Raw genomic sequence first — 14,505 nt, 5'->3', positions numbered from 1 at the left:
TGTGAAGGAACAGGGGTTCCACCTCAGGTCATAAGGCGGGAACAGGAGCGTTGTTGACCCACACGACCTATTATACCCTCAGGATGCATTACCCATGTATGGGTCAATGGCCACTGCTAAGAAACACTTCCGGACTCAGACGCATGGCACGTATGCGTACCCAAGTATGGGATACAAATAGAGGCCATCACTTGAAGGAGATTTAGTTTTAACAATGAGGAAAATTAACAAAACTCCTTAGTTGTAATGCTACACAAAAGGGTCCTCAAAAGCCTGTTGCACATGTGCACACACAATGTTTTTATTCAATTTGATCTATTTTTGTATGACAGGTGAGAAGGAAATGTTTCTCAAGCAGGTCCATCACCTTGTCATTGTTCCTCCACCCTGACACTGAAAGAACCAGCTTTAGGCCTGGCTTATGCACCCAAGTTGCACTAGTGTGATGTTAAACAGTTCTAATTTTATGTGTGGACACTAACAGCAAATTAAACCTGGCTGAGAGCAGTTCATCTTGTTTTGAAGTGCAAGCTAAAATGCTGTAAGTGTCTGCGTACAGAGCAAGACTGGTTTAACATCACACCTATAAATAAACTGGTGCAACTTCTGTGTGCAGGGCAGCCCTTACTCCTGATCTATACTACAAAGTTTTGGCAGCATAGCTATGTCAGTTAGGAGTGGGGGGGGGGGGGAATCACACCTGCTAGCTGATACAGCGTTGCCAGCAGAACCCGCAGTGTAAATACAACTATGACAACAAAAAAAGCACTTCTGTTGGTAGAGCTAGGCTTGGTCTATGCTTAGAACTAGGTCAACATTAACTATGTCAGCCAGGGGTGTGAAAAAAAACAACACACCCTTGAGTGTCCTAGCAATACCAAGTCAACCCCTAGCTGCTAGCATGGTGACAGAGGAGGACTTCTGGCAATGTAGCCATCTTTGTTTAGGCAGGTGGTATCTACACCCACAGCAAAGTACTGTCTCTCATCATAGGCTGTGTCTACAATACAAGGGGATGCTGGGGTAGTTCCTGCAGTGCAGGCTGTCAGCCCTAGTGCCATTCACGGAGGTGGTGTTACTATGCTGGCAGAAGAGCTCCTTCATAGATTCTAAGGCTGGAAGGGACCATCCCATCTAATCTGACTTCCTGTAGAACACAGGCCTTAAAACTTCCCCAGAATAATTCCTTTTCTTGGCATATGCTGCATCTACTCAGAAGGTGCTCTGCCAGTACAGCTCTACCATCCAAAGTTCTGTAGTGCAGGGCAAGACCTAAGTGAAAGGTTATGTTTGCACCCCATTCTCTCTCTGCCATGACAGCTAGTTAGCTGCAGTGGCAATTCTGTGAAGTAGACACCTGAAGCTAGATCCCCAAATGAACTAGACCAAAGCTTTGACACTTGAATGCTCTCCTGAGCCTAGAGGCCAAACCAGGCCCAGGGCTTCAAGTTAGAGCAACTACGAGACACCAATGGATTACAGACTTCAAGGGACTGCTCCACCAGTCAGTCACAGGATCAGTTTACATTCCTGCCGCATAACATCCCCCAGACCTGGGGGCCAAGAGGGTATGGCTGCCCCAGCAGAGCTTCAGTAGGGCAATGCACTGAATCTAGCCCCCGAGCTCTGCAAATTGGATTGAGACTTATCTTATTTCGCTCACAGTAGGTCACTGAGCAGCCATAGAACTGTAAACATCTTTCAGTCACTACCTGTCTGGGCTACATTTGAATGGTTGCCTAAAGGTGAAATGCTCTATACTTTATCATCATCACTGTTCCAGGCTCCATAAATTGTGCATTTAAGATTGTGGCTTACTTGTCAAAACAAAACATTTCCAAAACTTTTCAGGTTGGTGTGTTTTTTTGGGGGGGCTAAAACTATTTGCCAAATTTTACCAAAATTCTCTCCAGCCTCAGGAGAGTGCAAATGTGATTTTAAACCAATTTAGCACATCCCTCAGCCTGGGCTGTGAAATCTATAGAGGTGCAGCCCTGAATGTAACCCCTAACAGCCTTTAATTGGTAGAAAAGCATCATTAAACACCTTGCTAGAAATGTAGTACTCCTGTGCTTCATTAAGCTTGTCTCATAGTTACTTCATATTGTTTCAGCAGCTGAAATTCTTTGCTACAGATCTAACATCTTTGATGACATCAGACTGAACTGGAATCAAACCAATGAAATGTATATATTAGGTAGTTAGAGTGATAAAACCTGGTAGAATTTAGATGCTGGCTTTTGAACAGGTGCTGGAGTTGTTTCTAATGAAACTTTTGATGTGGCCACTATTGGAAATGTATTGAGTAGTTAGGTCTCTGGTTAGTTTAACCGCTTCAAAACCAGTAACGGCCAGTAGGGTCCCAAAAGTGGATTGGGAGGAGAGAGCTTACCTGTAACATAACTAGTCTCCTTTGGTGTAAGGACAGTAAGGGCAGCTGATAGGAACTTTTCTATAGTTGCTCCCTTTGTGACTTTGTGGTTTTTTTCTTTTAGAAGATGTAATCAAGGAGCAAAGATGCTTCCTGAAAGTTCAGAAACACATTAGAAATTACAGGAGGAAAATACCCCACAAACAGGAGGACCCTACTGTGGGCTACATGGGAGAATTGCTTGGCCCCAAAACATACACCCACAATGATGAAAAGACTTTCTTGTGTGTCTAATTTTACACATTCTGAGAGGTCCCATTCTCTTCACTGGGACTACTCAGAATGTTAAGCATATGTGTAAGTCTCTGCAGGATCAGGGCCTCAGCGACTTACAAGCAGTAAGTATGAACAACCTCTATTAAATTCAGGCCCCTACTCCATAAATTCTCAAAGGATGAGACCAATGTGAGCAAAGCCTACTTCTAAAAATGTTGCTGATTTTTTTCAAAAGCTAAATCTTGGGCTTAATGACACATCACATTAACTGTAAAGCAAACAAATGTTGACTGCAGAGCTATGTAACTCTTCAGATGCTCACCCATTGACACAAACCCAACATAGTTATGCTATAGCCAATGGCAGGTGGTATGAGTTGTTAATATATATTGCAATGCTGACATAAATTAGAGAGCTTAACAACAACATGCACATGAATAAGATACAGTAAACCGGACAGCTGATTTCAATAAATAAAACATATTTACTGGAGGAAAAATGTTTTAACATCAGAAATGGAATTTACTATGTGACTATCATGGGGTTAAAAATTTAAACTAGAACTAATGATAGAAAAACAAAAAACAGCTCACTTGCAGAGTAAGCACAGGCTACAGGGTGGAATGTAAACTTGATTCATATTTTGCAAATAGTACTGAGCCACAGCTCCCACAGCCTTCAACGACAACAATAACATTTCAACCCAACTTCACTTTAATGGGTTATCAATGCAATTATGCAAAGAATGGGATTATACAAGAGTAAATAGGACTATGAATAAACAATGTACAGTCTGTCTAAGTGGATTGTAAGCAGTCAGTACCGGACTAAGAGCCAGCAAAGGGAAAGTCTCCTGCTGTAGCTAAGAACATGGACTAAAGTTTTGGCAGCAGAGTGTCATATAATAAAACAGTCCTGAAGTGTTACAGCAATGAAGCAACTGACTTACTATGGGAAAGAGCAATCAAAACAGCTAGTGATTCTCAGATGACGATGCACAAATAATGTACTTTGGGAGCACAACAAAACAGAGAGGTGTCTAAATGCTAGAGCCTTATAACAAGAATTAAGCTTTATCTATAATTAGCATAATACATCTAGTGCATCCAGTTTATAGCTTAGACACAATGTATGTTCACAGTTAAATATTTTTTAATATCAGCAGGGATCCTGTGACAAGGCTCCAAGCCTCAGCATGCATAATAGTTCAACCAGCTCACCCCAGACCAGTGGTCCATTTAGTCCACTATTCTGCCTCCAACAATACTGAGCACCAGATGCTTCAGAGGAAAGTACAAGAAACCATGCAATGGAAAAAACTAACTATAAAGAAAATTAGTTCCTAGCGGTTGGCATCTGCTCTCAATCATGAGGATTTATAGTCCTTACTTTCATAATAATATTTCTAACCTGAGACCCTGGATGTGCTCATTCTCCCTATAAAAGTCTAATCCTTCCCTGAATCCTACTAAGATGTTGGCCTTAATGAAATCTAAAAGTTATTAACATAATCAGCTGTGCTGGGTTGGAGGTATGATCTGTGATAACGAAGAATCTAGCTATAATACCTTTGGAGAACAAGGTTTACAAGCAAGTAATTTTATTTCTTCAGAGAAACTAGTCATGATAGATCTCATTCTGGGTCATTACAATCTGGAAGGATGTCTCCATCATTGCACCTGCATTGTCTAAAATGAAGTTGAGCCAGGAAGACCAGGATATGACAACCAGCATAAAATAATGGTGGAAAAGGCATCTACCCCTCCCAACATAATATGATACAAAAGGTGGACACGCAGAAGCCAAACTACTTGAATGGTAGATAGAAATTTAACATGATCCTAGGAAACTGAATGCAGGGGACAACAGAGAAATAAAGGTCAGACTACGATGCCCTGCTCAGGAAGGGATTCAAACTGAAGTTTTCATTGTTAGAAATGAATATAAACCAATTCTGTCAGCCCAGACTGAAACTAGCGTTACCTCCTCGCTGCAGGGAGTTGGGGAACACCCCACAGTGTACTCTGTCAATATAGGGAGAAAATGAACTAAACATTAATGAAGTTTTACCCTTTCAAAATGCTGCACTGCCAACATCAGCAAATGCAACATTAACCGTGTGAGTTATCTAAGTTTTACCCCTATTTACAGCTGGGAGAACAGACACAGGTTAAGTTCCCCAAGACCAGAGAGCAAGTTGTGACAGAGCGAGGATTGGAATGCAGGAGTCTTGACCCACAGCCATATGCTCACTCCCCAGCTTCCTCTCGAATGCCTTTTCATGATGGTGGCTCCTAAAGAAATACTGGGGAGACAACAGAAAAGCACTTGTTATTAACTCCTCACACACACCTGGTGTGAATAAGCCCCTGCTTCACAAACCGGACAATGACTAAGCAATTAGACCAGCTGCTAAAAATGGATTCACATTGAACCATGCCAAGAAACCAACTTTGTTTCTGAAACCCAGGAAGAAAAATATTTCAAACTGTCCTTGTTCTAGAAAGTGACTTTATGATCCTCATACTGGTATAAACGCCTTCCCTAGCATTAGAAAATGAAATCCGACAGCTGCTCCCCAAAGAACAAATTCATGCCAATAGAAAAGTCATGTGTTTCCTAGGTAGGGTGACCATACATCCTGTTTTAGCCAGAACAGTGCCTTTTATAAGCCCTGTCCTGGCCGTCCCAACTTTTTTGGGGCAAAAGTGGGCATTTGTCCTTGCTAACTGATCAAGTTTCCAAGAGCAGCGATGCCAGTCCTGTGCATGGGGGGGAGGCAGGGCCCGGGGGACAGGCAGGGCTTGGGCAAGCAGCGACACCAAATATGGTCACCCTATACCGAGGTTAGAGAGACATGAATCTGGGAATTTAATTGCAACTGAAACTCAGTTTACTCCCTTAAACATTAGTAGTAGTTATTTGTATTGCTGTAGGGCCTATAACCCCAGACATGGACCCCCTTGTGCTAGGGGCTGTACAAACACAGAACAAAAAGAGAATCCCTGCCCCAAAGAGCTGAACACCGCTGGCAAGGGAAACCAGCTCATGCAGAGATTCCTTACACACTGTTGCAAGACACAAGCTGAGAGAAGCAGCATCGTTCAGTGTTTAGAAGCTGTGACAAAGTGGAAATTTTTTGTAATATTTGAGGCACACATAGGACTCAAAGTTCCCCTCTGTACTTTGCATTGCCACTAGTGGGGGTAAAAGGGTCAAGTCTTCTCCTGGAACAACGCAGGAGATATGAGGTGTGTGTGTCACCTCACTGTCTGGGTGGAATGAATAGGTCATTAAAGAACTGGTTGAAACTGACCCAGATCAACAGAGGCTCCAAAGAGAGAGAATGGAAGCCCTCATTGACCAATCCACACTCAACAGCCGGAGGCTTCAGCAGGCAGGGTTCTGACCTCATCATGGCTCCTGGAGAACAAAGTACTGAGAGGACCAGGAGGGGATAAAGGGTTGCCCCGTGAAAGAGGCTGTCTGCTGTCATCTGAGGCCGAAAAAGGGAGAGACACAGGAACAGAGATAGGATACAACAGATTGGCTGACATTTCCACAGGCTTGGTCAGGATGGACTATGTCTTAACCTTTCCTCTCTGTGCCAACCCAAGGATTTTCAGATTCTGTATGCCAGGTGACTAATAAATTGTTACCTTGCTTTGAAAAGGCTGCCAAGCTGTACTGTATACACTCACTGAGAGCATTGTTCCCCCTTGTTTGTTGATGTAATAAACGGTGGGGTTGTTGTCCAACATGATAAGAACATGATGGGAGCAAATGGAAGGTAGAAATGCTTGACATGCTCATTGTACCACCCAGAGTTCCAGAATGTTGATGTGCATCCTGGATTCTGAGATCCATGTCCCTTACATCATGTGGTCTCCCATGTGCACTCCCCATCCTGTGAGCAATGTGTCTGTGATAATCGTCCTGTCTGGGGAGGGTGGGAAAAAGGGGATACCTGTACATACCTACTGCAGGTCCATCTGCCACTGAAGGGAAGAGAGCATTGTGGGGGGGACTTTCAGCATAAGGTCCATGCATGTAGCATGGGTGAGTACATTCTCTGGAGCCACATCCAGTGGTGATGGAACAATTTTTATAGTGGGGGTGCTCAGAGCCATTGAACCAAACTGTAAACCCTGTATATGATGGAAACCACTTCAAGACCCAGGGTGCGGCAGCATTCCCAGCACCCTTAGTTCCAGCACCAATGGCCACATCTGTAGTCAGCAAAGGTGGAGGCAAGTGAAAGCAGTGACGTACATGTAGTCTGCCATGTGGCCCAGGATGGATAAAGAAGTCCTGACCAGGACAGATGGACTGTTGACTACCCGGGTAACGAGTTCCCACAGAGTCTGGAACCTGTTCCTTGGTATGTACGCTCAGTCTGTGATTGAGTTGATGGGGGCCCCTATGAAGTCTAGGAACTATGTGGGAATCAAAGTTATTTTTTTGACATTGATGCTGACTCCCAAGGATGAAAGGAGTCTGAGCAACATGGAAGTTGAGATTCAAGCTTGATCTCTGGATTGTTCTGCTAGAAGCCAGTTATTGAGATAAGGAAAAATAAGGATCCCAGAGCGCCTGAGGTGGGCTGCTATAATATAGAAAATTTTGGTAAAGCCCCAGGGAGCAATGGTGAGTTCAAATGGTAGAATCCTGTACAGAAAATGCTGAGGGCCTACCATGAACCTCAGGAATCTTCTGTGGGCTGGATGGATGTCCAGTTAGGCTGATGTAAGGCAGCCCTACATACATAAAGTGATAAACTTGCAAGATAATATCTTTAAAGAAGTAAACTGTAACATGACAATGAAAAAGACAGCGGATTACCAAACTCAACATGTATATTTGATGTCACAGTCCATTTTTAAAGACACATTAGTTATTTTGGGAGAAAAGCTATGACAATAAAGTAATGATAATCATTTAGGTTTGTTGCATTCTTGAAATGTTTGATAGTAATGATAATCCATCAAGATCAGCTTTGAGTTCTCACCACTTACCCACTTGAAAAGAACTGATTAGTTCAAAATATCCCACTTAAAACCTCTTCTTCTTCTTAACCTTATGTAGTTCATTATTTCTATAAACCAGATTTTAAAACTTGAGTGATTAAAGGCAGGTGAGTTGCTATGCTGGGCCATAGGGAACGACCTCAAGCTTTCAGTTCCCTGGATTGGTGATCACTGGCCATGGTGAGCTGATCATTGGCTGTGCTGTGGGCAGCACAGGAAGACAGATGGCCACTGCACATGCATTTGTGACTACCCACCAAATGAAATTACACCAGCATTGAGACTGGAAAAGGCTGTTCAGAACCATCCACACAGATAAAACTGTTCGCCACCATGACAATGTAGGTGGAAAAGGGCTCAGGAGCGAAAAAACTCTGTTCCTCTAATGTGACTGGATAATGCTTAAGGCCAGAGACCACCTGTACCTGCTGATAGTGGGAGGTGGGGGGGATGGAATGAGGGCAGTGGCTTCAGCCGATGTTACGGAGCATGCTCAGTATAAGCCAAGTAGCAACCCTGGGCAGCACACATGGGGGTCACATGCCCCCTCTTCCCCAGGCGGGGCCTCTGCTCAAGGCCCTCCCTGTGCTCAGGACCAAACATAGATGGAATGAACCAAGAGGGTTTGATGGTATGTAGATACCATTTTGCCCCACATTCCTATAGTCTCTGAACACCAATAATTTATTGATTTATCCTCATGACACCCCGTGAGACAGTGCAATTCTATCCTCACCATTTTACAGTGAGGCACCCAGACATTAAGCAACTTGTCCAAAGTCACACAGGAAGTCTTTGGCAGCACGAGGAAGTAAACCCAGTTCTGAGTCCTGGTCCAGTTTCTTAACTCCAAGACCATTATTCTTCCTCCCATGTTAAAAGGCAGAATCATGCACTGACAAAAACAAGTTCATAATGATTAAAAAAGCAATTGAAAAAAATAGAGGAAAACAAAGTCATGTTGGCAACATAAAAGAGTTTGGGTCCAAATACTGATTTTGTCCCAAATTGAGAGCAAGTTGTTCACTGCTGCTGCATTACAGTTGAGTTGGCCTTAGTAGAACATAGATCAGTAAAAATAGGTAGGTCTTTACCACAGAGCTGATCACTTGCAAGCCCTAGAAAAAAATAAAAGGGTAATGTAAAAGGAACAATACTTACATAACAGAAAGAGATTCTATTAGTCTACTTAATATAATTAGAAACACTTATGGCAAACAATGAGAGAAATCTGAACTAAGTCTAGTAAATATCAAGGACTTTTTTTATTTTTAAAAATTAGAATCTTTTTGTTCAGAAAGTAGGCAGCTGACAATTAAACAATATTACAGAAGTACTTATGCTGGAATTAAAATAAAAGCATTTTTTATTAAAATAAAATTAAAATTATTGTATCCATTTTTATTCTACTCTTATCAAGTGTTTATCAGCTGTCAAAGACCTAAGACAAGTCAGAGCTGCTCTAAAAGTAAGTTGAACTAAAGCCATGAATGAAAACATTGCAGGAAAGAGAAATTCTTAAAGAGTTCCTGATCCAAAGCTCACTGAAGTCTATAGGAGTCTTTTCACTCACTTTGATTAACATTAGATCAAATCTTAAGTAACTTCCAAGAAAGAAAATACATACACAATTTTTCAAAAGATAAACATTTGATTCATGTTATTTTCTGTATAAAAGTAGAACATCAAATACAGAAATGAACAGATTATCCATCAAGTTGGACTTTGTGAAATTGGGTTTACTCCTGTGATCTTGGAGCTGATGTGGCTAAATGACAACTCCATGCCACCAGATCTACTCCAAACTCCTATTTTTATATTCCCAAACCTCTAGCAACCTTCATAATAAGTACTAAAATAAAGAATAGTTAAGGAGTTGATCACATTATATTTACACTATTAAGAGAACGATAACTTTTTTTTTTTATTTTTCAGTATGTACATTTGATGCTGATTATTCTCTTGAACAAGTGGTCACCACATATTTCATGATAACACAAACATAATACAAAAACCTTAGTCACAGTTCAGAATAATACACAACCACACAACTTGTATTTCACTTAATACTCACTAAGTGTATTGCCAAACATAATGGCCAAAGGTCAAATCTCCTTGAAAATGGGAGAATGTCAAGTACTTAATTGCAATGTAAATCATTCCAGTCATTGGAAAAGGCATTTAATAGAAGTTAAGGAATGACAGATGGAAAAGCTCCATTTAGTTTACTGTATCTATAGCAGTCATAATGCAGAATTGTTTTCTATAGTATACACAAAAGCTTTGTCCAGTCTATTTTTAAAATGGGTCAAGCAATGGGATTTCTATCACCTCCCTTTAAAGAGCGTTCCAATAGTCTGTTTTTTCCATTACTTACTTTCATCGCATTGTTCCTTGCTATATCTCCTTGGATCACCCAAACAATCAGTCTCTCTGAGTTGTTTGTGGATTATACCACATGTTCCATAATCATTTGGTAAAGCTATATATATTTAAGTTTTACTTTTTTCCTCATAAATCAATCCCACCAGCTCCTTAATTATTTTTGTTAAACAATTCAGAAATCCATCAATTAATGAAAAACTGTTACTAACCTTTCTGTAAGTGTTGTTTTTCGAGATGTGTTGCACATGTCCATTCCAATGTAAGTATGTACGTGCCCCAAGCACAGCTACCGGCAATTTTTCCCTTGGTGGTACCTGTTGGATCAGCTCTGGCGCACTCTGGTGCTGCACGCTCATAGCACCAGTATAAAGGGCCTGGCCAACCCTGTGCCCCCTCAGTTCCTTCTTTCCAGCCAACTCCGAAGAGAGGTAGGAGAGCAGGTCTTGGACATGTACAAAATATTTTGAACAACAACAGTTACGGAAAGGTTAGTAACTGTTTTTCTTCTTTGAGTGATTGCACATGTCCATTCCATTCCATGTCCATTGACTCCCAAGCAGTTGTACAGGTAGAGGTGGAGGACTCAAGAATTTAGTGACATGCTGACTGTAACAGTTTGGCCAAATTCAGCATTGTCACTAACCTGCTGAGTGATGGCGTAACGAGAAGCAAATGTGTGCACTGACGACCAGGTTACTGCTCTACTAAAGTCCTGGATAGGTACACCTGTGCTAGAAACAGTGCTTGAGATACTTGTGCTCTTGCGGAATGAGCCGTTAGGACATGCAGGGTAGGAGCCCCTGCCAGGTCATAACATGTACGGATACATGATGTGTTCCATGATGAAATTCTCTGGGCTGAGAGGGCAGATCTTTCATCCTGTGTGCAAAGACCACAAATAGTTAGGTAGATTTTTGAAAAGGTTTTGTCCTTTCTATGTAAAAAGCCAGACCATGCTTAACATCTAGCGAGTGGAGCCTCAGTTCTTCCCTGTTCACAATGTAGCTTTGGACAGAAGTCTGGTAGGAAGATAGCTTGATTGCTATGGAACTGGGAAACCACCTTTGGAAGAAAAGTTGGGTGAGGATGCAACTGAACTTTGTCCTTGAACACCATGTAAGGCAGCTCTGATGTGAGGGCACAGATCTCTGAAACCCTTCAGGCCAAAGTGATGGCCACTAAGGTGATCATCTTCCATGATAGGAAGAGCAGGGAACAAGTTGCCAATGGGTCAAATGGGGTGGGGGTGGGGAGCTGTCAGCTTTAATAAAACCAGGTTGGGTCCCAGGGGGGACCGGGTGCCTCACATGGGGCAACATCTCATGGCCCTTAAGGAAACAATTAGAGATGTCATTCGAAAAAACAAATTGGCCATTCACCCAAGGGTGAAAGGCTGAGATCGCTGCCAGGTGGACTCTAATAGATGCCAGGGTTAGACCTTGCTGTTTTAAGTGCAGTAAGTATTCCAGAATGAATGATAGTGATGATCGCATAGGCGAGACACCCTTCTGGGAAGACCAGATAGAGAATCATTTCCACTTTGCCAGGTAAGTAGCCCTGGTGGATGGTTTCCTGCGTCCTAGTAGAACTTTGCGGACCTGCTCCGAGCAGGCTAGTTCTGTGGGGTTTAGCCATGGAGCTTCCACGCCCTCGGGTGGAGGGACATGAGGTTTGGGTGAAGCTCCGCACTGTCGTAATCAAGTGATCTCTGAGGTGCCCTATAATCATCACGATTGTCTGGAACCATCCTTCTGGGAGGAAGGCTCTGGCTTGGACAGAGTCGAGCACCACTCCAATAAACTATCTTCTGTATTGGGGAGAGAGCAGATTTCTGCACATTTATTTGTAGGCCTAGGTCCCGGAAAGTCAACTGAATTAAAAATATGCTGGACATCACCTCGGCCCTGCTCTGGCCTTTGACCAGCCAGTCATCGAGGTAAGGGTAAACCTGAACCCCTTGCCACCATGCACTTTGTAAACACTCATGGGGCTGCCGACAGGCCGAACAGGAAAACCGTGAATTGGTAGTGCATGCAGTTCACGATGAACCTGAGAAACCTTCTGTGTCCCTGAAATATCATAAAGTGGAAATAAGCATCTTGACTGAGGGCCTTGCACAGGGGGAAAAAGCCCACAGGTTCCAGAAGGGCCACTGTACCAGCATCTGCCACTGTCCAAGAGGCCACGCAGCTGATGGAATGACCTGGCCTGGATCCATCACAGTGTAGTGCCGAGCTGTATACTGGTGCCGGCTCCTGCAGGGAGGTATATGACTCCGACTCTGAGGAGACTGTTTGGAGATCAGGGAGAAGCAGTACCCACCGGTGCCAAGGACCAGTGCTGAAGTGGGAAAGACTGCGATTGGGTCATCATGGCTGGTTTCCCTTTATACAATACCAAGATAAAGCCAGTAGCCTGTTCTTTTCTTCCTACTTGTGCAGTCGGCTCTTGTATCACCAGAGATGCTGGTACCAACAGTGAGAGTAGGTCTATAGCTGCAGCAAAACTTCCGGCATGGATGGTACCACCAAAGATCTAGTACCATGCTGCCCCTCTGGTGCCGGGCTGTCAAGGCTGCTTCCCCACTCTGAACTTTAGGGTACAGATATGGGGGCCTGCATGAAAACTTCTAAGCTTAACTACCAGCTTAGATCTGGTCCGCTGCCACCACTCCCAATGTGCTAATTCCCTTCCCTGGGTAGCCTTGAGAGACTCTTCACCAATTCCCTGGTGAATACAGATCCAAACCCCTTGGATCTTAAAACAAGGAGAAATTAACCATCCCCCTCCTTTCTCCCACCAACTCCTGGTGGATCAGGATCCAACCCCCTTGGATCTAAAACAAGGAAAAATCAATCAGGTTCTTAAAAAGAAGGCTTTTAATTAAAGAAAAAGGTAAAAATCATATCTGTAAAATCAGGATGGAAAATAACTTTACAGGGTAATCAAACTTAAAGAGCCCAGAGGAATCCCCCTCTAGCCTTAGGTTCAAAGTTACAGCAAACAGAGGTAAACACCCTAGTAAAAGGTACATTTGCAAGTTGAGAAAACAAAGATAAAACTAACACGCCTTGCCTGGCTGTTTACTTACAAGTTGAAATATGAGAGACTTGTTCAGAAAGATTTGGAGAGCCTGGATTGATGTCTGGTCCCTCTTAGTCCCAAGAGCAAACTCTCCCAAAACAAAGAGCACAAACAAAAGCCTTCCCCCCACCAAGATTTGAAAGTATCTTGTCCCCTTATTGGTCCTTTGGGTCAGGTGTCAGCCAGGTTACCTGAGCTTCTTAACCCTTTACAGGTAAAAGGATTTTGGAGTCTCTGGCCAGGAGAGATTTTATAGTATTGTACACAGAAGGGCTGTTACCCTTCCCTTTATAGTTATGACACAGGCTCAACGACATCTGCACTGAGGGCAAAGTCAGCGTTGCCGCCTGAGTTTCTGGAGCTGTGGAGTGATCTGGTGCGGGTCGCACTCTGCCATGGTCTCTATGTCCAGCTGTCCTAGGGGTTGGGGAACATCCTCTCTCAGCCATCTTCTTCTGTTTCTTCCTCAGCACCGGAGTTGGTGAATGATGCAGAGGCTCCTGAACGGTGGCAGGAGTACTTCTCACCAATGCAGAGCTGCTTGGTGCTGAATCTGAATGTCCCAGCTCTGAGGGAGGTCTGAGCGCCGCTTCCATTAGAATGGACTTCAGTCTAGTGTCCTGGTCTTTTTTGGTACGGGGCTTGAAGCCTCTGGAAATCTTGCAGTGCTCCTGAACGTGATCTTCCCCCAGACACTTGAGGCAACTGGAGTGCAGGTCACTCAGAGGCATAGTCTTGTTGCAGAAGGCACAGGGCTTGAAACCTGGTGACTGAGACATACTCCGGCATGGGGAGTGAAGAAAAAATACTGCTAAAATGGAGAAAAAAGAAGTCTAACAACTACCCAAGAAAAAAACATAACTATGCATAAAAACTACAAGAAATAAGAACAAAGTTCACTGAGAAAAAACTTGCAAGAGCAAGGACAGAGCAGTTCCAGCCACTGTCATCAGCGGTAAGAAGGAACTGAGGGGTCACAGGGTTGACCAGGCCCTTTATACCGGTGCTAAGAACACTTGGGCACCAGAGCCGACCCAATGGATACCACTGAGGGAAAAATTTGCAGCCACTGCTCGGGGTACGCACACACCTACATTGGAATGGACATGTTCAATCACTCAAAGAAGAACTGTAAGTTACAGATGCCTAAAGGAATGTGTCTGTTTTCCGATCAGTCATTTATTAATTTCAGGTTTACTGCATTCTCATTAGGGCCAGGTTCTATTCCAACAAACTTTATAACCATAATTGTCCAGGGGTGCAGCTCCACCAATGGAGCTGTAATGTAAACAGGGCTCGTGTTTCTATCTCTGTTACCTAATGATACTCTCATGGCTTATACCAAATCAGGTTAAATGCTGT

This window comes from Terrapene carolina, unplaced genomic scaffold, assembly GCF_002925995.2.
Source record: "Terrapene carolina triunguis isolate 2854851 unplaced genomic scaffold, T_m_triunguis-2.0 Scaffold68, whole genome shotgun sequence".
Taxonomy (NCBI): Eukaryota; Metazoa; Chordata; order Testudines; family Emydidae; genus Terrapene; species Terrapene triunguis.
The sequence above is the reverse complement of the archived record's forward strand: the minus strand, read 5'-3'. Positions refer to the sequence as shown.